This window comes from Alosa pseudoharengus, unplaced genomic scaffold (assembly GCF_046254945.1).
Source record: "Alosa pseudoharengus isolate Yale_2024_CS ecotype anadromous, Long Island Sound unplaced genomic scaffold, YU_APseudo_1.1 YU_APseudo_1.1_scf_16, whole genome shotgun sequence".
NCBI classification, from domain to species: domain Eukaryota; kingdom Metazoa; phylum Chordata; class Actinopteri; order Clupeiformes; family Clupeidae; genus Alosa; species Alosa pseudoharengus.
Window position 1 is genome coordinate 39,759,347 of NW_027468630.1, and position 27,381 is coordinate 39,786,727.

The following is a 27,381-nucleotide window of genomic DNA, read 5'->3' on the forward strand; positions in this document are numbered from 1 at the left end:
GATATCAATGATTCATATGATTGCCCTCAGTAAAAAAATACAAGAAACAGGACGCAATCAGTTACAAACACTCAGGTTCTCTGCTTCATAAGATGTCGCGGGCGATCGGGAAGACGCTGAGCAGAGGGCACCGTCGCGTAAAACAACGTGAGTCCGCGGAAACTGCCGGACGGTGCTTCAGGCCGGATTCGAACCGGCGATGCCATTCTTAAAGTGCTATGTAGCACAGCGCTGCCTTTCCCATGTGTGCTACGGAGACGCTGATTAATGCAGTGCGAATTATACATGATTAGAGTCTCGTGACTGCCGGCTACTGCGTGCGTGCGTGCGTGTGTAGGTCAAAGTCCGCCGATCGCAGCATTCCCCTATTTTGTAAAATTATTTTTTACTCCTCTGGGTGTTGCAATGGATATCAATGATTCATATGATTGCCCTCAGTAAAAAAGCACAAGAAACAGGACGCAAACAGTTACAAACTCTGCTTCATAAGATGTCGCGGGCGATCGGGAAGACGCTGAGCAGAGGGCACCGTCGCGTAAAACATCGTGAGACCGCGGAAACAGCCGGACTGTGCTTCAGGCTGGATTCGAACCTGCGATGACATTCTTAAAGTGCTATGTAGCACAGCGCTGCCTTTCCTATGTGTGCTACGGAGACACCGATTAATGCACTGCTCATTATACATGATTAGAGTCTCGTGACTGCCGGCTACTGCGTGCGTGCGTGCGTGTGTAGGTCAAAGTCCGCCGATCGCAGCATTCCCCTATTTTGTAAAATTATTTTTTACTCTCCTGGGTGTTGCAATGGATATCAATGATTCATATGATTGCCCTCAGTAAAAAAACACAAGAAACAGGAATGCAATCAGTTACAAACACTCAGGTTCTCTGCTTCATAAGATGTCGCCGGCGATCGGGAAGACGCTGAGCAGAGGGCTCCGTCGCGTAAAACAACGTGAGTCCGCGGAAACTGCCGGACGGTGCTTCAGGCCGGATTCGAACCGGCGATGCCATTCTTAAAGTGCTATGTAGCACAGCGCTGCCTTTCCCATGTGTGCTACGGAGACGCTGATTAATGCAGTGCTCATTATACATGATTAGAGTCTCGTGACTGCCGGCTACTGCGTGCGTGCGTGCGTAGGTCAAAGTCCGCTGATCGCGGCATTCCCCTATTTTGTAAAATTATTTTTTACTCCTCTGGGTGTTGCAATGGATATCAATGATTCATATGATTGCCCTCAGTAAAAAAACACAAGAAACAGGACGCAAAAGTTACAAACACTCAGGTTCTCTACTTCATAAGATGTCGCGGGGGATCGGGAAGACGCTGAGCAGAGGGCACCGTCGCGTAAAACAACGTGAGTCCGCGGAAACTGCCGGACGGTGCTTCAGGCCGGATTCGAACCTGCGATGACATTCTTAAAGTGCTATGTAGCACAGCGCTGCCTTTCCCATGTGTGCTACGGAGACACCGATTAATGCAGTGCTCATTATACATGATTAGAGTCTCGTGACTGCCGGCTACTGCGTGCGTGCGTGCGTAGGTCAAAGTCCGCTGATCGCGGCATTCCCCTATTTTGTAAAATTATTTTTTACTCCTCTGGGTGTTGCAATGGATATCAATGATTCATATGATTGCCCTCAGTAAAAAAACACAAGAAACAGGACGCAAACAGTTACAAACACTCAGGTTCTCTACTTCATAAGATGTCGCGGGCGATCGGGAAGACGCTGAGCAGAGGGCACCGTCGCGTAAAACAACGTGAGTCCGCGGAAACTGCCGGACGGTGCTTCAGGCCGGATTCGAACCTGCGATGACATTCTTAAGGTGCTATGTAGCACAGCGCTGCCTTTCCCATGTGTGCTACGGAGACACCGATTAATGCAGTGCTCATTATACATGATTAGAGTCTCGTGACTGCCGGCTACTGCGTGCGTGCGTGCGTAGGTCAAAGTCCGCTGATCGCGGCATTCCCCTATTTTGTAAAATTATTTTTTACTCCTCTGGGTGTTGCAATGGATATCAATGATTCATATGATTGCCCTCAGTAAAAAAACACAAGAAACAGGACGCAAACAGTTACAAACACTCAGGTTCTCTACTTCATAAGATGTCGCGGGCGATCGGGAAGACGCTGAGCAGAGGGCACCGTCGCGTAAAACAACGTGAGTCCGCGGAAACTGCCGGACTGTGCTTCAGGCTGGATTCGAACCTGCGATGACATTCTTAAAGTGCTATGTAGCACAGCGCTGCCTTTCCCATGTGTGCTACGGAGACACCGATTAATGCACTGCTCATTATACATGATTAGAGTCTCGTGACTGCCGGCTACTGCGTGCGTGCGTGCGTGTGTAGGTCAAAGTCCGCCGATCGCAGCATTCCCCTATTTTGTAAAATTATTTTTTACTCCTCTGGGTGTTGCAATGGATATCAATGATTCATATGATTGCCCTCAGTAAAAAAGCACAAGAAACAGGACGCAAACAGTTACAAACTCTGCTTCATAAGATGTCGCGGGCGATCGGGAAGACGCTGAGCAGAGGGCACCGTCGCGTAAAACATCGTGAGACCGCGGAAACAGCCGGACTGTGCTTCAGGCTGGATTCGAACCTGCGATGACATTCTTAAAGTGCTATGTAGCACAGCGCTGCCTTTCCTATGTGTGCTACGGAGACACCGATTAATGCACTGCTCATTATACATGATTAGAGTCTCGTGACTGCCGGCTACTGCGTGCGTGCGTGCGTGTGTAGGTCAAAGTCCGCCGATCGCAGCATTCCCCTATTTTGTAAAATTATTTTTTACTCTCCTGGGTGTTGCAATGGATATCAATGATTCATATGATTGCCCTCAGTAAAAAAACACAAGAAACAGGAATGCAATCAGTTACAAACACTCAGGTACTCTGCTTCATAAGATGTCGCCGGCGATCGGGAAGACGCTGAGCAGAGGGCACCGTCGCGTAAAACAACGCGAGACCGCGGAAATGGCCGGACGGTGCTTCAGGCTGGATTCGAACCTGCGATGACATTCTTAAAGTGCTATGTAGCACAGCGCTGACTTTCCCATGTGTGCTACGGAGACGCCGATTAATGCTGTGCTCATTATACATGATTAGAGTCTCGTGACTGCCGGCGACTGCGTGCGTGCGTGCGTAGGTCAAAGTCCGCCGATCGCAGCATTCCCCTATTTTGTAAAATTATTTTTTACTCCTCTGGGTGTTGCAATGGATATCAATGATTCATATGATTGCCCTCAGTAAAAAAGCACAAGAAACAGGACGCAAACAGTTACAAACTCTGCTTCATAAGATGTCGCGGGTGATCGGGAAGACGCTGAGCAGAGGGCACCGTCGCGTAAAACATCGTGAGACCGCGGAAACAGCCGGACTGTGCTTCAGGCTGGATTCGAACCTGCGATGACATTCTTAAAGTGCTATGTAGCACAGCGCTGCCTTTCCCATGTGTGCTACGGAGACACCGATTAATGCACTGCTCATTATACATGATTAGAGTCTCGTGACTGCCGGCTACTGCGTGCGTGCGTGCGTGTGTAGGTCAAAGTCCGCCGATCGCAGCATTCCCCTATTTTGTAAAATTATTTTTTACTCTCCTGGGTGTTGCAATGGATATCAATGATTCATATGATTGCCCTCAGTAAAAAAACACAAGAAACAGGAATGCAATCAGTTACAAACACTCAGGTTCTCTGCTTCATAAGATGTCGCCGGCGATCGGGAAGACGCTGAGCAGAGGGCACCGTCGCGTAAAACAACGTGAGTCCGCGGAAACTGCCGGACGGTGCTTCAGGCCGGATTCGAACCGGCGATGCCATTCTTAAAGAGCTATGTAGCACAGCGATGCCTTTCCCATGTGTGCTACGGAGACGCTGATTAATGCAGTGCTCATTATACATGATTAGAGTCTCGTGACTGCCGGCTACTGCGTGCGTGCGTGCGTAGGTCAAAGTCCGCTGATCGCGGCATTCCCCTATTTTGTAAAATTATTTTTTACTCCTCTGGGTGTTGCAATGGATATCAATGATTCATATGATTGCCCTCAGTAAAAAAACACAAGAAACAGGACGCAAACAGTTACAAACACTCAGGTTCTCTGCTTCATAACATGTCGCGGGCGATCGGGAAGACGCTGAGGAGAGGGCACCGTCGCGTAAAACAACGTGAGTCCGCAGAAACTGCCGGACGGTGCTTCAGGCCGGATTCGAACCGGCGATGCCATTCTTAAAGTGCTATGTAGCACAGCGCTGCCTTTCCCATGTGTGCTACGGAGACGCTGATTAATGTAGTGCTCATTATACATGATTAGAGTCTCGTGACTGCCGGCTACTGCATGCGTGCGTGCGTAGGTCAAAGTCCGCTGATCGCGGCATTCCCCTATTTTGTAAAATAATTTTTTACTCCTCTGGGTGTTGCAATGGATATCAATGATTCATATGATTGCCCTCAGTAAAAAAACACAAGAAACAGGACGCAAACAGTTACAAACACTCAGGTTCTCTGCTTCATAACATGTCGCGGGCGATCGGGAAGACGCTGAGCAGAGGGCACCGTCGCGTAAAACAACGCGAGACCGCGGAAATGGCCGGACGGTGCTTCAGGCTGGATTCGAACCTGCGATGACATTCTTAAAGTGCTATGTAGCACAGCGCTGCCTTTCCCATGTGTGCTACGGAGACACCATTAATGCAGTGCTCATTATACATGATTAGAGTCTCGTGACTGCCGGCTACTGCGTGCGTGCGTGCGTGTGTAGGTCAAAGTCCGCCGATCGCAGCATTCCCCTATTTTGTAAAATTATTTTTTACTCTCCTGGGTGTTGCAATGGATATCAATGATTCATATGATTGCCCTCAGTAAAAAAACACAAGAAACAGGAATGCAATCAGTTACAAACACTCAGGTTCTCTGCTTCATAAGATGTCGCCGGCGATCGGGAAGACGCTGAGCAGAGGGCACCGTCGCGTAAAACAACGTGAGTCGGCGGAAACTGCCGGACGGTGCTTCAGGCCGGATTCGAACCGGCGATGCCATTCTTAAAGTGCTATGTAGCACAGCGCTGCCTTTCCCATGTGTGCTACGGAGACGCTGATTAATGCAGTGCGAATTATACATGATTAGAGTCTCGTGACTGCCGGCTACTGCGTGCGTGCGTGCGTAGGTCAAAGTCCGCTGATCGCGGCATTCCCCTATTTTGTAAAATTATTTTTTACTCCTCTGGGTGTTGCAATGGATATCAATGATTCATATGATTGCCCTCAGTAAAAAAACACAAGAAACAGGACGCAAACAGTTACAAACACTCATTCTCTACTTCATAAGATGTCGCGGGCGATCGGGAAGACGCTGAGCAGAGGGCACCGTCGCGTAAAACAACGTGAGTCCGCGGAAACTGCCGGCCGGTGCTTCAGGCCGGATTCGAACCTGCGATGACATTCTTAAAGTGCTATGTAGCACAGCGCTGCCTTTCCCATGTGTGCTACGGAGACACCGATTAATGCAGTCCTCATTATACATGATTAGAGTCTCGTGACTGCCGGCTACTGCTTGCGTGCGTGCGTGTGTAGGTCAAAGTCCGCCGATCGCAGCATTCCCCTATTTTGTAAAATTATTTTTTACTCTCCTGGGTGTTGCAATGGATATCAATGATTCATATGATTGCCCTCAGTAAAAAAACACAAGAAACAGGAATGCAATCAGTTACAAACACTCAGGTTCTCTGCTTCATAAGATGTCGCCGGCGATCGGGAAGACGCTGAGCAGAGGGCACGTCGCGTAAAACAACGCGAGACCGCGGAAATGGCCGGACGGTGCTTCAGGCCTTATTCGAACGTGCAATGCCATTCTTAAAGTGCTATGTAGCACAGCGCTGCCTTTCCCATATGTGCTACGGAGATGCTGATTAGTGCAGTGCTCATTATACATGATTAGAGTCTCGTGACTGCCGGCTACTGCGTGCGTGCGTGCGTGTGTAGGTCAAAGTCCGCCGATCGCAGCATTCCCCTATTTTGTAAAATATTTTTTTACTCCTCTGGGTGTTGCAATGGATATCAATGATTCATATGATTGCCCTCAGTAAAAAAACACAAGAAACAGGAATGCAATCAGTTACAAACACTCAGGTTCTCTGCTTCATAAGATGTCGCCGGCGATCGGGAAGACGCTGAGCAGAGGGCACCGTCGCGTAAAACAACGTGAGTCCGCGGAAACTGCCGGACGGTGCTTCAGGCCGGATTCGAACCGGCGATGCCATTCTTAAAGTGCTATGTAGCACAGCGCTGCCTTTCCCATGTGTGCTACGGAGACGCTGATTAATGCAGTGCGAATTATACATGATTAGAGTCTCGTGACTGCCGGCTACTGCGTGCGTGCGTGCGTGTGTAGGTCAAAGTCCGCCGATCGCAGCATTCCCCTATTTTGTAAAATTATTTTTTACTCCTCTGGGTGTTGCAATGGATATCAATGATTCATATGATTGCCCTCAGTAAAAAAGCACAAGAAACAGGACGCAAACAGTTACAAACTCTGCTTCATAAGATGTCGCGGGCGATCGGGAAGACGCTGAGCAGAGGGCACCGTCGCGTAAAACATCGTGAGACCGCGGAAACAGCCGGACTGTGCTTCAGGCTGGATTCGAACCTGCGATGACATTCTTAAAGTGCTATGTAGCACAGCGCTGCCTTTCCTATGTGTGCTACGGAGACACCGATTAATGCACTGCTCATTATACATGATTAGAGTCTCGTGACTGCCGGCTACTGCGTGCGTGCGTGCGTGTGTAGGTCAAAGTCCGCCGATCGCAGCATTCCCCTATTTTGTAAAATTATTTTTTACTCTCCTGGGTGTTGCAATGGATATCAATGATTCATATGATTGCCCTCAGTAAAAAAACACAAGAAACAGGAATGCAATCAGTTACAAACACTCAGGTTCTCTGCTTCATAAGATGTCGCCGGCGATCGGGAAGACGCTGAGCAGAGGGCTCCGTCGCGTAAAACAACGTGAGTCCGCGGAAACTGCCGGACGGTGCTTCAGGCCGGATTCGAACCGGCGATGCCATTCTTAAAGTGCTATGTAGCACAGCGCTGCCTTTCCCATGTGTGCTACGGAGACGCTGATTAATGCAGTGCTCATTATACATGATTAGAGTCTCGTGACTGCCGGCTACTGCGTGCGTGCGTGCGTAGGTCAAAGTCCGCTGATCGCGGCATTCCCCTATTTTGTAAAATTATTTTTTACTCCTCTGGGTGTTGCAATGGATATCAATGATTCATATGATTGCCCTCAGTAAAAAAACACAAGAAACAGGACGCAAAAGTTACAAACACTCAGGTTCTCTACTTCATAAGATGTCGCGGGGGATCGGGAAGACGCTGAGCAGAGGGCACCGTCGCGTAAAACAACGTGAGTCCGCGGAAACTGCCGGACGGTGCTTCAGGCCGGATTCGAACCTGCGATGACATTCTTAAAGTGCTATGTAGCACAGCGCTGCCTTTCCCATGTGTGCTACGGAGACACCGATTAATGCAGTGCTCATTATACATGATTAGAGTCTCGTGACTGCCGGCTACTGCGTGCGTGCGTGCGTAGGTCAAAGTCCGCTGATCGCGGCATTCCCCTATTTTGTAAAATTATTTTTTACTCCTCTGGGTGTTGCAATGGATATCAATGATTCATATGATTGCCCTCAGTAAAAAAACACAAGAAACAGGACGCAAACAGTTACAAACACTCAGGTTCTCTACTTCATAAGATGTCGCGGGCGATCGGGAAGACGCTGAGCAGAGGGCACCGTCGCGTAAAACAACGTGAGTCCGCGGAAACTGCCGGACGGTGCTTCAGGCCGGATTCGAACCTGCGATGACATTCTTAAGGTGCTATGTAGCACAGCGCTGCCTTTCCCATGTGTGCTACGGAGACACCGATTAATGCAGTGCTCATTATACATGATTAGAGTCTCGTGACTGCCGGCTACTGCGTGCGTGCGTGCGTAGGTCAAAGTCCGCTGATCGCGGCATTCCCCTATTTTGTAAAATTATTTTTTACTCCTCTGGGTGTTGCAATGGATATCAATGATTCATATGATTGCCCTCAGTAAAAAAACACAAGAAACAGGACGCAAACAGTTACAAACACTCAGGTTCTCTACTTCATAAGATGTCGCGGGCGATCGGGAAGACGCTGAGCAGAGGGCACCGTCGCGTAAAACAACGTGAGTCCGCGGAAACTGCCGGACTGTGCTTCAGGCTGGATTCGAACCTGCGATGACATTCTTAAAGTGCTATGTAGCACAGCGCTGCCTTTCCCATGTGTGCTACGGAGACACCGATTAATGCACTGCTCATTATACATGATTAGAGTCTCGTGACTGCCGGCTACTGCGTGCGTGCGTGCGTGTGTAGGTCAAAGTCCGCCGATCGCAGCATTCCCCTATTTTGTAAAATTATTTTTTACTCCTCTGGGTGTTGCAATGGATATCAATGATTCATATGATTGCCCTCAGTAAAAAAGCACAAGAAACAGGACGCAAACAGTTACAAACTCTGCTTCATAAGATGTCGCGGGCGATCGGGAAGACGCTGAGCAGAGGGCACCGTCGCGTAAAACATCGTGAGACCGCGGAAACAGCCGGACTGTGCTTCAGGCTGGATTCGAACCTGCGATGACATTCTTAAAGTGCTATGTAGCACAGCGCTGCCTTTCCTATGTGTGCTACGGAGACACCGATTAATGCACTGCTCATTATACATGATTAGAGTCTCGTGACTGCCGGCTACTGCGTGCGTGCGTGCGTGTGTAGGTCAAAGTCCGCCGATCGCAGCATTCCCCTATTTTGTAAAATTATTTTTTACTCTCCTGGGTGTTGCAATGGATATCAATGATTCATATGATTGCCCTCAGTAAAAAAACACAAGAAACAGGAATGCAATCAGTTACAAACACTCAGGTACTCTGCTTCATAAGATGTCGCCGGCGATCGGGAAGACGCTGAGCAGAGGGCACCGTCGCGTAAAACAACGCGAGACCGCGGAAATGGCCGGACGGTGCTTCAGGCTGGATTCGAACCTGCGATGACATTCTTAAAGTGCTATGTAGCACAGCGCTGACTTTCCCATGTGTGCTACGGAGACGCCGATTAATGCTGTGCTCATTATACATGATTAGAGTCTCGTGACTGCCGGCGACTGCGTGCGTGCGTGCGTAGGTCAAAGTCCGCCGATCGCAGCATTCCCCTATTTTGTAAAATTATTTTTTACTCCTCTGGGTGTTGCAATGGATATCAATGATTCATATGATTGCCCTCAGTAAAAAAGCACAAGAAACAGGACGCAAACAGTTACAAACTCTGCTTCATAAGATGTCGCGGGTGATCGGGAAGACGCTGAGCAGAGGGCACCGTCGCGTAAAACATCGTGAGACCGCGGAAACAGCCGGACTGTGCTTCAGGCTGGATTCGAACCTGCGATGACATTCTTAAAGTGCTATGTAGCACAGCGCTGCCTTTCCCATGTGTGCTACGGAGACACCGATTAATGCACTGCTCATTATACATGATTAGAGTCTCGTGACTGCCGGCTACTGCGTGCGTGCGTGCGTGTGTAGGTCAAAGTCCGCCGATCGCAGCATTCCCCTATTTTGTAAAATTATTTTTTACTCTCCTGGGTGTTGCAATGGATATCAATGATTCATATGATTGCCCTCAGTAAAAAAACACAAGAAACAGGAATGCAATCAGTTACAAACACTCAGGTTCTCTGCTTCATAAGATGTCGCCGGCGATCGGGAAGACGCTGAGCAGAGGGCACCGTCGCGTAAAACAACGTGAGTCCGCGGAAACTGCCGGACGGTGCTTCAGGCCGGATTCGAACCGGCGATGCCATTCTTAAAGAGCTATGTAGCACAGCGATGCCTTTCCCATGTGTGCTACGGAGACGCTGATTAATGCAGTGCTCATTATACATGATTAGAGTCTCGTGACTGCCGGCTACTGCGTGCGTGCGTGCGTAGGTCAAAGTCCGCTGATCGCGGCATTCCCCTATTTTGTAAAATTATTTTTTACTCCTCTGGGTGTTGCAATGGATATCAATGATTCATATGATTGCCCTCAGTAAAAAAACACAAGAAACAGGACGCAAACAGTTACAAACACTCAGGTTCTCTGCTTCATAACATGTCGCGGGCGATCGGGAAGACGCTGAGGAGAGGGCACCGTCGCGTAAAACAACGTGAGTCCGCAGAAACTGCCGGACGGTGCTTCAGGCCGGATTCGAACCGGCGATGCCATTCTTAAAGTGCTATGTAGCACAGCGCTGCCTTTCCCATGTGTGCTACGGAGACGCTGATTAATGTAGTGCTCATTATACATGATTAGAGTCTCGTGACTGCCGGCTACTGCATGCGTGCGTGCGTAGGTCAAAGTCCGCTGATCGCGGCATTCCCCTATTTTGTAAAATAATTTTTTACTCCTCTGGGTGTTGCAATGGATATCAATGATTCATATGATTGCCCTCAGTAAAAAAACACAAGAAACAGGACGCAAACAGTTACAAACACTCAGGTTCTCTGCTTCATAACATGTCGCGGGCGATCGGGAAGACGCTGAGCAGAGGGCACCGTCGCGTAAAACAACGCGAGACCGCGGAAATGGCCGGACGGTGCTTCAGGCTGGATTCGAACCTGCGATGACATTCTTAAAGTGCTATGTAGCACAGCGCTGCCTTTCCCATGTGTGCTACGGAGACACCATTAATGCAGTGCTCATTATACATGATTAGAGTCTCGTGACTGCCGGCTACTGCGTGCGTGCGTGCGTGTGTAGGTCAAAGTCCGCCGATCGCAGCATTCCCCTATTTTGTAAAATTATTTTTTACTCTCCTGGGTGTTGCAATGGATATCAATGATTCATATGATTGCCCTCAGTAAAAAAACACAAGAAACAGGAATGCAATCAGTTACAAACACTCAGGTTCTCTGCTTCATAAGATGTCGCCGGCGATCGGGAAGACGCTGAGCAGAGGGCACCGTCGCGTAAAACAACGTGAGTCGGCGGAAACTGCCGGACGGTGCTTCAGGCCGGATTCGAACCGGCGATGCCATTCTTAAAGTGCTATGTAGCACAGCGCTGCCTTTCCCATGTGTGCTACGGAGACGCTGATTAATGCAGTGCGAATTATACATGATTAGAGTCTCGTGACTGCCGGCTACTGCGTGCGTGCGTGCGTAGGTCAAAGTCCGCTGATCGCGGCATTCCCCTATTTTGTAAAATTATTTTTTACTCCTCTGGGTGTTGCAATGGATATCAATGATTCATATGATTGCCCTCAGTAAAAAAACACAAGAAACAGGACGCAAACAGTTACAAACACTCATTCTCTACTTCATAAGATGTCGCGGGCGATCGGGAAGACGCTGAGCAGAGGGCACCGTCGCGTAAAACAACGTGAGTCCGCGGAAACTGCCGGCCGGTGCTTCAGGCCGGATTCGAACCTGCGATGACATTCTTAAAGTGCTATGTAGCACAGCGCTGCCTTTCCCATGTGTGCTACGGAGACACCGATTAATGCAGTCCTCATTATACATGATTAGAGTCTCGTGACTGCCGGCTACTGCTTGCGTGCGTGCGTGTGTAGGTCAAAGTCCGCCGATCGCAGCATTCCCCTATTTTGTAAAATTATTTTTTACTCTCCTGGGTGTTGCAATGGATATCAATGATTCATATGATTGCCCTCAGTAAAAAAACACAAGAAACAGGAATGCAATCAGTTACAAACACTCAGGTTCTCTGCTTCATAAGATGTCGCCGGCGATCGGGAAGACGCTGAGCAGAGGGCACGTCGCGTAAAACAACGCGAGACCGCGGAAATGGCCGGACGGTGCTTCAGGCCTTATTCGAACGTGCAATGCCATTCTTAAAGTGCTATGTAGCACAGCGCTGCCTTTCCCATATGTGCTACGGAGATGCTGATTAGTGCAGTGCTCATTATACATGATTAGAGTCTCGTGACTGCCGGCTACTGCGTGCGTGCGTGCGTGTGTAGGTCAAAGTCCGCCGATCGCAGCATTCCCCTATTTTGTAAAATATTTTTTTACTCCTCTGGGTGTTGCAATGGATATCAATGATTCATATGATTGCCCTCAGTAAAAAAACACAAGAAACAGGAATGCAATCAGTTACAAACACTCAGGTTCTCTGCTTCATAAGATGTCGCCGGCGATCGGGAAGACTCTGAGCAGAGGGCACCGTCGCGTAAAACAACGCGAGACCGCGGAAATGGCCGGACGGTGCTTCAGGCTGGATTCGAACCTGCGATGACATTCTTAAAGTGTTATGTAGCACAGCGCTGCCTTTCCCATGTGTGCTACGGAGACACCATTAATGCAGTGCTCATTATACATGATTAGAGTCTCGTGACTGCCGGCTACTGCGTGCGTGCGTGCGTGTGTAGGTCAAAGTCCGCCGATCGCAGCATTCCCCTATTTTGTAAAATTATTTTTTACTCTCCTGGGTGTTGCAATGGATATCAATGATTCATATGATTGCCCTCAGTAAAAAAACACAAGAAACAGGAATGCAATCAGTTACAAACACTCAGGTTCTCTGCTTCATAAGATGTCGCCGGCGATCGGGAAGACGCTGAGCAGAGGGCACCGTCGCGTAAAACAACGTGAGTCGGCGGAAACTGCCGGACGGTGCTTCAGGCCGGATTCGAACCGGCGATGCCATTCTTAAAGTGTTATGTAGCACAGCGCTGCCTTTCCCATGTGTGCTACGGAGACACCATTAATGCAGTGCTCATTATACATGATTAGAGTCTCGTGACTGCCGGCTACTGCGTGCGTGCGTGCGTGTGTAGGTCAAAGTCCGCCGATCGCAGCATTCCCCTATTTTGTAAAATTATTTTTTACTCTCCTGGGTGTTGCAATGGATATCAATGATTCATATGATTGCCCTCAGTAAAAAAACACAAGAAACAGGAATGCAATCAGTTACAAACACTCAGGTTCTCTGCTTCATAAGATGTCGCCGGCGATCGGGAAGACGCTGAGCAGAGGGCACCGTCGCGTAAAACAACGTGAGTCGGCGGAAACTGCCGGACGGTGCTTCAGGCCGGATTCGAACCGGCGATGCCATTCTTAAAGTGCTATGTAGCACAGCGCTGCCTTTCCCATGTGTGCTACGGAGACGCTGATTAATGCAGTGCGAATTATACATGATTAGAGTCTCGTGACTGCCGGCTACTGCGTGCTTGCGTGCGTAGGTCAAAGTCCGCTGATCGCGGCATTCCCCTATTTTGTAAAATTATTTTTTACTCCTCTGGGTGTTGCAATGGATATCAATGATTCATATGATTGCCCTCAGTAAAAAAACACAAGAAACAGGACGCAAACAGTTACAAACACTCATTCTCTACTTCATAAGATGTCGCGGGCGATCGGGAAGACGCTGAGCAGAGGGCACCGTCGCGTAAAACAACGTGAGTCCGCGGAAACTGCCGGCCGGTGCTTCAGGCCGGATTCGAACCTGCGATGACATTCTTAAAGTGCTATGTAGCACAGCGCTGCCTTTCCCATGTGTGCTACGGAGACACCGATTAATGCAGTCCTCATTATACATGATTAGAGTCTCGTGACTGCCGGCTACTGCTTGCGTGCGTGCGTGTGTAGGTCAAAGTCCGCCGATCGCAGCATTCCCCTATTTTGTAAAATTATTTTTTACTCTCCTGGGTGTTGCAATGGATATCAATGATTCATATGATTGCCCTCAGTAAAAAAACACAAGAAACAGGAATGCAATCAGTTACAAACACTCAGGTTCTCTGCTTCATAAGATGTCGCCGGCGATCGGGAAGACGCTGAGCAGAGGGCACGTCGCGTAAAACAACGCGAGACCGCGGAAATGGCCGGACGGTGCTTCAGGCCTTATTCGAACGTGCAATGCCATTCTTAAAGTGCTATGTAGCACAGCGCTGCCTTTCCCATATGTGCTACGGAGATGCTGATTAGTGCAGTGCTCATTATACATGATTAGAGTCTCGTGACTGCCGGCTACTGCGTGCGTGCGTGTGTAGGTCAAAGTCCGCCGATCGCAGCATTCCCCTATTTTGTAAAATATTTTTTTACTCCTCTGGGTGTTGCAATGGATATCAATGATTCATATGATTGCCCTCAGTAAAAAAACACAAGAAACAGGAATGCAATCAGTTACAAACACTCAGGTTCTCTGCTTCATAAGATGTCGCCGGCGATCGGGAAGACGCTGAGCAGAGGGCACCGTCGCGTAAAACAACGCGAGACCGCGGAAATGGCCTGACGGTGCTTCAGGCTGGATTCGAACCTGCGATGACATTCTTAAAGTGCTATGTAGCACAGCGCTGCCTTTCCCATGTGTGCTACGGAGACACCATTAATGCAGTGCTCATTATACATGATTAGAGTCTCGTGACTGCCGGCTACTGCGTGCGTGCGTGCGTGTGTAGGTCAAAGTCCGCCGATCGCAGCATTCCCCTATTTTGTAAAATTATTTTTTACTCTCCTGGGTGTTGCAATGGATATCAATGATTCATATGATTGCCCTCAGTAAAAAAACACAAGAAACAGGAATGCAATCAGTTACAAACACTCAGGTTCTCTGCTTCATAAGATGTCGCCGGCGATCGGGAAGACGCTGAGCAGAGGGCACCGTCGCGTAAAACAACGTGAGTCGGCGGAAACTGCCGGACGGTGCTTCAGGCCGGATTCGAACCGGCGATGCCATTCTTAAAGTGCTATGTAGCACAGCGCTGCCTTTCCCATGTGTGCTACGGAGACGCTGATTAATGCAGTGCGAATTATACATGATTAGAGTCTCGTGACTGCCGGCTACTGCGTGCGTGCGTGCGTAGGTCAAAGTCCGCTGATCGCGGCATTCCCCTATTTTGTAAAATTATTTTTTACTCCTCTGGGTGTTGCAATGGATATCAATGATTCATATGATTGCCCTCAGTAAAAAAACACAAGAAACAGGACGCAAACAGTTACAAACACTCATTCTCTACTTCATAAGATGTCGCGGGCGATCGGGAAGACGCTGAGCAGAGGGCACCGTCGCGTAAAACAACGTGAGTCCGCGGAAACTGCCGGCCGGTGCTTCAGGCCGGATTCGAACCTGCGATGACATTCTTAAAGTGCTATGTAGCACAGCGCTGCCTTTCCCATGTGTGCTACGGAGACACCGATTAATGCAGTCCTCATTATACATGATTAGAGTCTCGTGACTGCCGGCTACTGCTTGCGTGCGTGCGTGTGTAGGTCAAAGTCCGCCGATCGCAGCATTCCCCTATTTTGTAAAATTATTTTTTACTCTCCTGGGTGTTGCAATGGATATCAATGATTCATATGATTGCCCTCAGTAAAAAAACACAAGAAACAGGAATGCAATCAGTTACAAACACTCAGGTTCTCTGCTTCATAAGATGTCGCCGGCGATCGGGAAGACGCTGAGCAGAGGGCACCGTCGCGTAAAACAACGCGAGACCGCGGAAATGGCCGGACGGTGCTTCAGGCTGGATTCGAACCTGCGATGACATTCTTAAAGTGCTATATAGCACAGCGCTGCCTTTCCCATGTGTGCTACGGAGACGCTGATTAATGCAGTGCGAATTATACATGATTAGAGTCTCGTGACTGCCGGCTACTGCGTGCGTGCGTGCGTAGGTCAAAGTCCGCTGATCGCGGCAGTCCCCTATTTTGTAAAATTATTTTTTACTCCTCTGGGTGTTGCAATGGATATCAATGATTCATATGATTGCCCTCAGTAAAAAAACACAAGAAACAGGACGCAAACAGTTACAAACACTCAGGTTCTCTACTTCATAAGATGTCGCGGGCGATCGGGAAGACGCTGAGCAGAGGGCACCGTCGCGTAAAACAACGTGAGTCCGCGGAAACTGCCGGACGGTGCTTCAGGCCGGATTCGAACCTGCGATGACATTCTTAAAGTGCTATGTAGCACAGCGCTGCCTTTCCCATGTGTGCTACGGAGACACCGATTAATGCAGTCCTCATTATACATGATTAGAGTCTCGTGACTGCCGGCTACTGCTTGCGTGCGTGCGTGTGTAGGTCAAAGTCCGCCGATCGCAGCATTCCCCTATTTTGTAAAATTATTTTTTACTCTCCTGGGTGTTGCAATGGATATCAATGATTCATATGATTGCCCTCAGTAAAAAAACACAAGAAACAGGAATGCAATCAGTTACAAACACTCAGGTTCTCTGCTTCATAAGATGTCGCCGGCGATCGGGAAGACGCTGAGCAGAGGGCACCGTCGCGTAAAACAACGCGAGACTGCGGAAATGGCCGGACGGTGCTTCAGGCCGGATTCGAACCTGCGATGACATTCTTAAAGTGCTATGTAGCACAGCGCTGCCTTTCCCATGTGTGCTACGGAGACGCTGATTAATGCAGTGCGAATTATACATGATTAGAGTCTCGTGACTGCCGGCTACTGCGTGCGTGCGTGCGTAGGTCAAAGTCCGCTGATCGCGGCATTCCCCTATTTTGTAAAATTATTTTTTACTCCTCTGGGTGTTGCAATGGATATCAATGATTCATATGATTGCCCTCAGTAAAAAAACACAAGAAACAGGACGCAAACAGTTACAAACACTCAGGTTCTCTACTTCATAAGATGTCGCCGGCGATCGGGAAGACGCTGAGCAGAGGGCACCGTCGCGTAAAACAACGCGAGACCGCGGAAATGGCCGGACGGTGCTTCAGGCTGGATTCGAACCTGCGATGACATTCTTAAAGTGCTATGTAGCACAGCGCTGCCTTTCCCATGTGTGCTACGGAGACACCATTAATGCAGTGCTCATTATACATGATTAGAGTCTCGTGACTGCCGGCTACTGCGTGCGTGCGTGCGTGTGTAGGTCAAAGTCCGCCGATCGCAGCATTCCCCTATTTTGTAAAATTATTTTTTACTCTCCTGGGTGTTGCAATGGATATCAATGATTCATATGATTGCCCTCAGTAAAAAAACACAAGAAACAGGAATGCAATCAGTTACAAACACTCAGGTTCTCTGCTTCATAAGATGTCGCCGGCGATCGGGAAGACGCTGAGCAGAGGGCACCGTCGCGTAAAACAACGTGAGTCGGCGGAAACTGCCGGACGGTGCTTCAGGCCGAATTCGAACCGGCGATGCCATTCTTAAAGTGCTATGTAGCACAGCGCTGCCTTTCCCATGTGTGCTACGGAGACGCTGATTAATGCAGTGCGAATTATACATGATTAGAGTCTCGTGACTGCCGGCTACTGCTTGCGTGCGTGCGTGTGTAGGTCAAAGTCCGCCGATCGCAGCATTCCCCTATTTTGTAAAATTATTTTTTACTCTCCTGGGTGTTGCAATGGATATCAATGATTCATATGATTGCCCTCAGTAAAAAAACACAAGAAACAGGAATGCAATCAGTTACAAACACTCAGGTTCTCTGCTTCATAAGATGTCGCCGGCGATCGGGAAGACGCTGAGCAGAGGGCACCGTCGCGTAAAACAACGCGAGACCGCGGAAATGGCCGGACGGTGCTTCAGGCTGGATTCGAACCTGCGATGACATTCTTAAAGTGCTATGTAGCACAGCGCTGCCTTTCCCATGTGTGCTACGGAGACGCTGATTAATGCAGTGCGAATTATACATGATTAGAGTCTCGTGACTGCCGGCTACTGCGTGCGTGCGTGCGTAGGTCAAAGTCCGCTGATCGCGGCAGTCCCCTATTTTGTAAAATTATTTTTTACTCCTCTGGGTGTTGCAATGGATATCAATGATTCATATGATTGCCCTCAGTAAAAAAACACAAGAAACAGGACGCAAACAGTTACAAACACTCAGGTTCTCTACTTCATAAGATGTCGCGGGCGATCGGGAAGACGCTGAGCAGAGGGCACCGTCGCGTAAAACAACGTGAGTCCGCGGAAACTGCCGGACGGTGCTTCAGGCCGGATTCGAACCTGCGATGACATTCTTAAAGTGCTATGTAGCACAGCGCTGCCTTTCCCATGTGTGCTACGGAGACACCGATTAATGCAGTCCTCATTATACATGATTAGAGTCTCGTGACTGCCGGCTACTGCTTGCGTGCGTGCGTGTGTAGGTCAAAGTCCGCCGATCGCAGCATTCCCCTATTTTGTAAAATTATTTTTTACTCTCCTGGGTGTTGCAATGGATATCAATGATTCATATGATTGCCCTCAGTAAAAAAACACAAGAAACAGGAATGCAATCAGTTACAAACACTCAGGTTCTCTGCTTCATAAGATGTCGCCGGCGATCGGGAAGACGCTGAGCAGAGGGCACCGTCGCGTAAAACAACGTGAGTCCGCGGAAACTGCCGGACGGTGCTTCAGGCCGGATTCGAACCTGCGATGACATTCTTAAAGTGCTATGTAGCCCAGCGCTGCCTTTCCCATGTGTGCTACGGAGACACCGATTAATGCAGTCCTCATTATACATGATTAGAGTCTCGTGACTGCCGGCTACTGCTTGCGTGCGTGCGTGTGTAGGTCAAAGTCCGCCGATCGCAGCATTCCCCTATTTTGTAAAATTATTTTTTACTCTCCTAGGTGTTGCAATGGATATCAATGATTCATATGATTGCCCTCAGTAAAAAAACACAAGAAACAGGAATGCAATCAGTTACAAACACTCAGGTTCTCTGCTTCATAAGATGTCGCCGGCGATCGGGAAGACGCTGAGCAGAGGGCACGTCGCGTAAAACAACGCGAGACCGCGGAAATGGCCGGACGGTGCTTCAGGCCTTATTCGAACGTGCAATGCCATTCTTAAAGTGCTATGTAGCACAGCGCTGCCTTTCCCATATGTGCTACGGAGATGCTGATTAGTGCAGTGCTCATTATACATTATTAGAGTCTCGTGACTGCCGGCTACTGCGTGCGTGCGTGCGTGTGTAGGTCAAAGTCCGCCCATCGCAGCATTCCCCTATTTTGTAAAATAATTTTTTACTCCTCTGGGTGTTGCAATGGATATCAATGATTCATATGATTGCCCTCAGTAAAAAAACACAAGAAACAGGAATGCAATCAGTTACAAACACTCAGGTTCTCTGCTTCATAAGATGTCGCCGGCGATCGGGAAGACGCTGAGCAGAGGGCACCGTCGCGTAAAACAACGCGAGACCGCGGAAATGGCCGGACGGTGCTTCAGGCTGGATTCGAACCTGCAATGACATTCTTAAAGTGCTATGTAGCACAGCGCTGCCTTTCCCATGTGTGCTACGGAGACACCATTAATGCAGTGCTCATTATACATGATTAGAGTCTCGTGACTGCCGGCTACTGCGTGCGTGCGTGCGTGTGTAGGTCAAAGTCCGCCGATCGCAGCATTCCCCTATTTTGTAAAATTATTTTTTACTCTCCTGGGTGTTGCAATGGATATCAATGATTCATATGATTGCCCTCAGTAAAAAAACACAAGAAACAGGAATGCAATCAGTTACAAACACTCAGGTTCTCTGCTTCATAAGATGTCGCCGGCGATCGGGAAGACGCTGAGCAGAGGGCACCGTCGCGTAAAACAACGTGAGTCGGCGGAAACTGCCGGACGGTGCTTCAGGCCGGATTCGAACCGGCGATGCCATTCTTAAAGTGCTATGTAGCACAGCGCTGCCTTTCCCATGTGTGCTACGGAGACGCTGATTAATGCAGTGCGAATTATACATGATTAGAGTTTCGTGACTGCCGGCTACTGCGTGCGTGCGTAGGTCAAAGTCCGCTGATCGCGGCATTCCCCTATTTTGTAAAATTATTTTTTACTCCTCTGGGTGTTGCAATGGATATCAATGATTCATATGATTGCCCTCAGTAAAAAAACACAAGAAACAGGACGCAAACAGTTACAAACACTCAGGTTCTCTGCTTCATAACATGTCGCGGGCGATCGGGAAGACGCTGAGCAGAGGGCACCGTCGCGTAAAACAACGTGAGTCCGCAGAAACTGCCGGACGGTGCTTCAGGCCAGATTCGAACCGGCGATGCCATTCTTAAAGTGCTATGTAGCACAGCGCTGCCTTTCCCATGTGTGCTACGGAGACGCTGATTAATGCAGTGCTCATTATACATGATTAGAGTTTCGTGACTGCCGGCTACTGCGTGCGTGCGTGCGTAGGTCAACGTCCGCTGATCGCGGCATTCCCCTATTTTGTAAAATTATTTTTTACTCCTCTGGGTGTTGCAATGAATATCAATGATTCATATGATTGCCCTCAGTAAAAAAAGACAAGAAACAGGACGCAAACAGTTGCAAACACTCAGGTTCTCTGCTTCATAAGATGTCGCGGGCGATCGGGAAGACGCTGAGCAGAGGGCACCGTCGCGTAAAACAACGTGAGTCCGCGGAAACTGCCGAACCTTCAGGCCGGATTCGAACCAGCGATGCCATTCTTAAAGTGCTATGTAGCACAGCGCTGCCTTTCCCATGTGTGCTACGGAGACGCTGATTAATGCAGTGCTCATTATACATGATTAGAGTCTCGTGACTGCCGGCTACTGCTTGCGTGCGTGCGTAGGTCAAAGTCCGCTGATCGCGGCATTCCCCTATTTTGTAAAATTATTTTTTACTCCTCTGGGTGTTGCAATGAATATCAATGATTCATATGATTGCCCTCAGTAAAAAAAGACAAGAAACAGGACGCAAACAGTTACAAACACTCAGGTTCTCTACTTCATAAGATGTCGCGGGCGATCGGGAAGACGCTGAGCAGAGGGCACCGTCGCGTAAAACAAGGTGAGTCCGCGGAAACTGCCGGACGGTGCTTCAGGCCGGATTCGAACCTGCGATGACATTCTTAAAGTGCTATGTAGCACAGCGCTGCCTTTCCCATGTGTGCTACGGAGACACCGATTAATGCAGTCCTCATTATACATGATTAGAGTCTCGTGACTGCCGGCTACTGCTTGCGTGCGTGCGTGTGTAGGTCAAAGTCCGCCGATCGCAGCATTCCCCTATTTTGTAAAATTATTTTTTACTCTCCTGGGTGTTGCAATGGATATCAATGATTCATATGATTGCCCTCAGTAAAAAAACACAAGAAACAGGAATGCAATCAGTTACAAACACTCAGGTTCTCTGCTTCATAAGATGTCGCGGGCGATCGGGAAGACGCTGAGCAGAGGGCACCGTCGCGTAAAACAACGTGAGTCCGCGGAAACTGCCGGACCTTCAGGCCGGATTCGAACTGGCGATGCCATTCTTAAAGTGCTATGTAGCACAGCGCTGCCTTTCCCATGTGTGCTACGGAGACGCTGATTAATGCAGTGCTCATTATACATGATTAGAGTTTCGTGACTGCCGGCTACTGCGTGCGTGCGTGCGTAGGTCAAAGTCCGCTGATCGCGGCATTCCCCTATTTTGTAAAATTATTTTTTACTCCTCTGGGTGTTGCAATGGATATCAATGATTCATATGATTGCCCTCAGTAAAAAAACACAAGAAACAGGAATGCAATCAGTTACAAACACTCAGGTTCTCTGCTTCATAAGATGTCGCCGGCGATCGGGAAGACGCTGAGCAGAGGGCACGTCGCGTAAAACAACGTGAGTCGGCGGAAACTGCCGGACGGTGCTTCAGGCCGGATTCGAACCGGCGATGCCATTCTTAAAGTGCTATGTAGCACAGCGCTGCCTTTCCCATGTGTGCTACGGAGACGCTGATTAATGCAGTGCTCATTATACATGATTAGAGTTTTGTGACTGCCGGCTACTGCGTGCGTGCGTGCGTAGGTCAACGTCCGCTGATCGCGGCATTCCCCTATTTTGTAAAATTATTTTTTACTCCTCTGGGTGTTGCAATGGATATCAATGATTCATATGATTGCCCTCAGTAAAAAAACACAAGAAACAGGAATGCAATCAGTTACAAACACTCAGGTTCTCTGCTTCATAAGATGTCGCCGGCGATCGGGAAGACGCTGAGCAGAGGGCACCGTCGCGTAAAACAACGCGAGACCGCGGAAATGGCCGGATGGTGCTTCAGGCTGGATTCGAACCTGCGATGACATTCTTAAAGTGCTATGTAGCACAGCGCTGCCTTTCCCATGTGTGCTACGGAGATGCTGATTAGTGCAGTGCTCATTATACATGATTAGAGTCTCGTGACTGCCGGCTACTGCGTGCGTGCGTGCGTGTGTAGGTCAAAGTCCGCCGATCGCAGCATTCCCCTATTTTGTAAAATTATTTTTTACTCTCCTGGGTGTTGCAATGGATATCAATGATTCATATGATTGCCCTCAGTAAAAAAACACAAGAAACAGGAATGCAATCAGTTACAAACACTCAGGTTCTCTGCTTCATAAGATGTCGCCGGCGATCGGGAAGACGCTGAGCAGAGGGCACCGTCGCGTAAAACAACGCGAGACCGCGGAAATGGCCGGACGGTGCTTCAGGCTGGATTCGAACCTGCGATGACATTCTTAAAGTGCTATGTAGCACAGCGCTGCCTTTCCCATGTGTGCTACGGAGATGCTGATTAGTGCAGTGCTCATTATACATGATTAGAGTCTCGTGACTGCCGGCTACTGCGTGCGTGCGTGCGTGTGTAGGTCAAAGTCCGCCGATCGCAGCATTCCCCTATTTTGTAAAATTATTTTTTACTCTCCTGGGTGTTGCAATGGATATCAATGATTCATATGATTGCCCTCAGTAAAAAAACACAAGAAACAGGAATGCAATCAGTTACAAACACTCAGGTTCTCTGCTTCATAAGATGTCGCCGGCGATCGGGAAGACGCTGAGCAGAGGGCACCGTCGCGTAAAACAACGTGAGTCCGCGGAAACTGCCGGACGGTGCTTCAGGCCGGATTCGAACCGGCGATGCCATTCTTAAAGTGCTATGTAGCACAGCGCTGCCTTTCCCATGTGTGCTACGGAGACGCTGATTAATGCAGTGCGAATTATACATGATTAGAGTCTCGTGACTGCCGGCTACTGCGTGCGTGCGTGCGTGTGTAGGTCAAAGTCCGCCGATCGCAGCATTCCCCTATTTTGTAAAATTATTTTTTACTCTCCTGGGTGTTGCAATGGATATCAATGATTCATATGATTGCCCTCAGTAAAAAAACACAAGAAACAGGAATGCAATCAGTTACAAACACTCAGGTTCTCTGCTTCATAAGATGTCGCCGGCGATCGGGAAGACGCTGAGCAGAGGGCACCATCGCGTAAAACAACGTGAGTCGGCGGAAACTGCCGGACGGTGCTTCAGGCCGGATTCGAACCGGCGATGCCATTCTTAAAGTGCTATGTAGCACAGCGCTGCCTTTCCCATGTGTGCTACGGAGACGCTGATTAATGCAGTGCGAATTATACATGATTAGAGTCTCGTGACTGCCGGCTACTGCGTGCGTGCGTGCGTAGGTCAAAGTCCGCTGATCGCGGCATTCCCCTATTTTGTAAAATTATTTTTTACTCCTCTGGGTGTTGCAATGGATATCAATGATTCATATGATTGCCCTCAGTAAAAAAACACAAGAAACAGGACGCAAACAGTTACAAACACTCATTCTCTACTTCATAAGATGTCGCGGGCGATCGGGAAGACGCTGAGCAGAGGGCACCGTCGCGTAAAACAACGTGAGTCCGCGGAAACTGCCGGCCGGTGCTTCAGGCCGGATTCGAACCTGCGATGACATTCTTAAAGTGCTATGTAGCACAGCGCTGCCTTTCCCATGTGTGCTACGGAGACACCGATTAATGCAGTCCTCATTATACATGATTAGAGTCTCGTGACTGCCGGCTACTGCTTGCGTGCGTGCGTGTGTAGGTCAAAGTCCGCCGATCGCAGCATTCCCCTATTTTGTAAAATTATTTTTTACTCTCCTGGGTGTTGCAATGGATATCAATGATTCATATGATTGCCCTCAGTAAAAAAACACAAGAAACAGGAATGCAATCAGTTACAAACACTCAGGTTCTCTGCTTCATAAGATGTCGCCGGCGATCGGGAAGACGCTGAGCAGAGGGCACCGTCGCGTAAAACAACGCGAGACCGCGGAAATGGCCGGACGGTGCTTCAGGCTGGATTCGAACCTGCGATGACATTCTTAAAGTGCTATGTAGCACAGCGCTGCCTTTCCCATGTGTGCTACGGAGATGCTGATTAGTGCAGTGCTCATTATACATGATTAGAGTCTCGTGACTGCCGGCTACTGCGTGCGTGCGTGCGTGTGTAGGTCAAAGTCCGCCGATCGCAGCATTCCCCTATTTTGTAAAATTATTTTTTACTCTCCTGGGTGTTGCAATGGATATCAATGATTCATATGATTGCCCTCAGTAAAAAAACACAAGAAACAGGAATGCAATCAGTTACAAACACTCAGGTTCTCTGCTTCATAAGATGTCGCCGGCGATCGGGAAGACGCTGAGCAGAGGGCACCGTCGCGTAAAACAACGTGAGTCCGCGGAAACTGCCGGACCTTCAGGCCGGATTCGAACTGGCGATGCCATTCTTAAAGTGCTATGTAGCACAGCGCTGCCTTTCCCATGTGTGCTACGGAGACGCTGATTAATGCAGTGCTCATTATACATGATTAGAGTTTCGTGACTGCCGGCTACTGCGTGCTTGCGTGCGTAGGTCAAAGTCCGCTGATCGCGGCATTCCCCTATTTTGTAAAATTATTTTTTACTCCTCTGGGTGTTGCAATGGATATCAATGATTCATATGATTGCCCTCAGTAAAAAAACACAAGAAACAGGAATGCAATCAGTTACAAACACTCAGGTTCTCTGCTTCATAAGATGTCGCCGGCGATCGGGAAGACGCTGAGCAGAGGGCACGTCGCGTAAAACAACGTGAGTCGGCGGAAACTGCCGGACGGTGCTTCAGGCCGGATTCGAACCGGCGATGCCATTCTTAAAGTGCTATGTAGCACAGCGCTGCCTTTCCCATGTGTGCTACGGAGACGCTGATTAATGCAGTGCTCATTATACATGATTAGAGTTTTGTGACTGCCGGCTACTGCGTGCGTGCGTGCGTAGGTCAACGTCCGCTGATCGCGGCATTCCCCTATTTTGTAAAATTATTTTTTACTCCTCTGGGTGTTGCAATGAATATCAATGATTCATATGATTGCCCTCAGTAAAAAAAGACAAGAAACAGGACGCAAACAGTTGCAAACACTCAGGTTCTCTGCTTCATAAGATGTCGCGGGCGATCGGGAAGACGCTGAGCAGAGGGCACCGTCGCGTAAAACAACGTGAGTCCGCGGAAACTGCCGAAACTTCAGGCCGGATTCCAGGGGCGATTCTAGATCTAGAGCTTTGCTGGGGCACAGGCCCCCAACTCCCAATAGCCTACATAAAAAAATATATGAAATATATTGAAATATGAAATAAATGGCTAGCCTACGGGTAGGCTACAAGCTTCAAAATCATTATTGTCACTGTCATACTGTAGGACCAACACTCTCCCTCAATTGTTGTAGCAGCCACTATCCAGCAACATTCAAACACATAGGCATAAGTAGGCCTATACTCACTGCATGAATTTAATAGGCTTTCCTACTAACACAAGGGAAGCTTATTTTTAGTCAAAATTGAGATATACTTCCCTCCCAGGCAAGGGTCCTATAGTCATCCTGGCAATACTGCAGTTCTTTGTAGCTTAAATAGCCTACTAAAGCCTTCATACTGACTTTTGGTGATAATTTCCAAATGTAGCCTATACAGAGTCTGATTCTGTGTAGATTATTATAGGCTACATTTGCAAATGCAGCACACTTATTTAAGTTTGCCATTAAACCATAGATCAAATCACAGCTACCAACATACATGTTAATGTTATCGTTAATGTGGGCAATTATCATACCTCCCTCGTCCTCCTCATCTCTCCTCACTGTTCCTCTCCCTCTGCCTCTGTTCAGGAAGAATTTTCTAATGTCCATCTCTGAATAGTTTATCAGAAGGCTATGTTTAGTTTTACAGTAGGACAGCTTCACAAACAGTATAAGCTACTTTTACAGCACTCTCTCTACAGTATACGTAAATCATTATTAATTCTCCGCATGTGTGCATGCAGCCTACGCATGGTGTGAGTGTGTGTGTGAGGGAGAGAGCACAAGCTGGTAAACTGTTGCTAAATTTAGGCTACAATGACGCTAAGCATTGAAAAACAGATGCTAATTATGTGGGCAACATTCTCTAACAGCGATCAACTTGTCATTTTTTCTGTCAAACAAGCTGTGAATTAGTTGTAACATTAAAACAGGGGACGACTTACTCTGCGCTCAAAGTGATGTGATGAGCTCAAGCAGTTTCCACAATACAACGAAACACTCGGAAGAATCATGTGAACGATTTTCATTGGTTGTTGCGTTCAATCTTACCCAGCTACAGAGGTGCTATTTTCTGATTGGCTATTATGGCCCCTTTCTTTTTTCCCTTTTTTATTTTTATTGGCTGGTAAGTGACAGGCTCGAGTCATGACTAAAGCAGGCACGGAGATGCGCTCATGAATGCCGTTTACAGCGAGAGCAGCGCTAAAATTTTACTGGGGCACTGGAGACTTTTACTAAGGCACGTGCCCCAGTGAATAAGGTCTAGTGACGCCCCTGCCGGATTCGAACCAGCGATGCCATTCTTAAAGTGCTATGTAGCACAGCGCTGCCTTTCCCACGTGTGCTACGGAGACGCTGATTAATGCAGTGCTCATTATACATGATTAGAGTCTCGTGACTGCCGGCTACTGCTTGCGTGCGTGCGTAGGTCAAAGTCCGCTGATCGCGGCATTCCCCTATTTTGTAAAATTATTTTTTACTCCTCTGGGTGTTGCAATGAATATCAATGATTCATATGATTGCCCTCAGTAAAAAAAGACAAGAAACAGGACGCAAACAGTTACAAACACTCAGGTTCTCTACTTCATAAGATGTCGCGGGCGATCGGGAAGACGCTGAGCAGAGGGCACCGTCGCGTAAAACAAGGTGAGTCCGCGGAAACTGCCGGACGGTGCTTCAGGCCGGATTCGAACCTGCGATGACATTCTTAAAGTGCTATGTAGCACAGCGCTGCCTTTCCCATGTGTGCTACGGAGACACCGATTAATGCAGTCCTCATTATACATGATTAGAGTCTCGTGACTGCCGGCTACTGCTTGCGTGCGTGCGTGTGTAGGTCAAAGTCCGCCGATCGCAGCATTCCCCTATTTTGTAAAATTATTTTTTACTCTCCTGGGTGTTGCAATGGATATCAATGATTCATATGATTGCCCTCAGTAAAAAAACACAAGAAACAGGAATGCAATCAGTTACAAACACTCAGGTTCTCTGCTTCATAAGATGTCGCCGGCGATCGGGAAGACGCTGAGCAGAGGGCA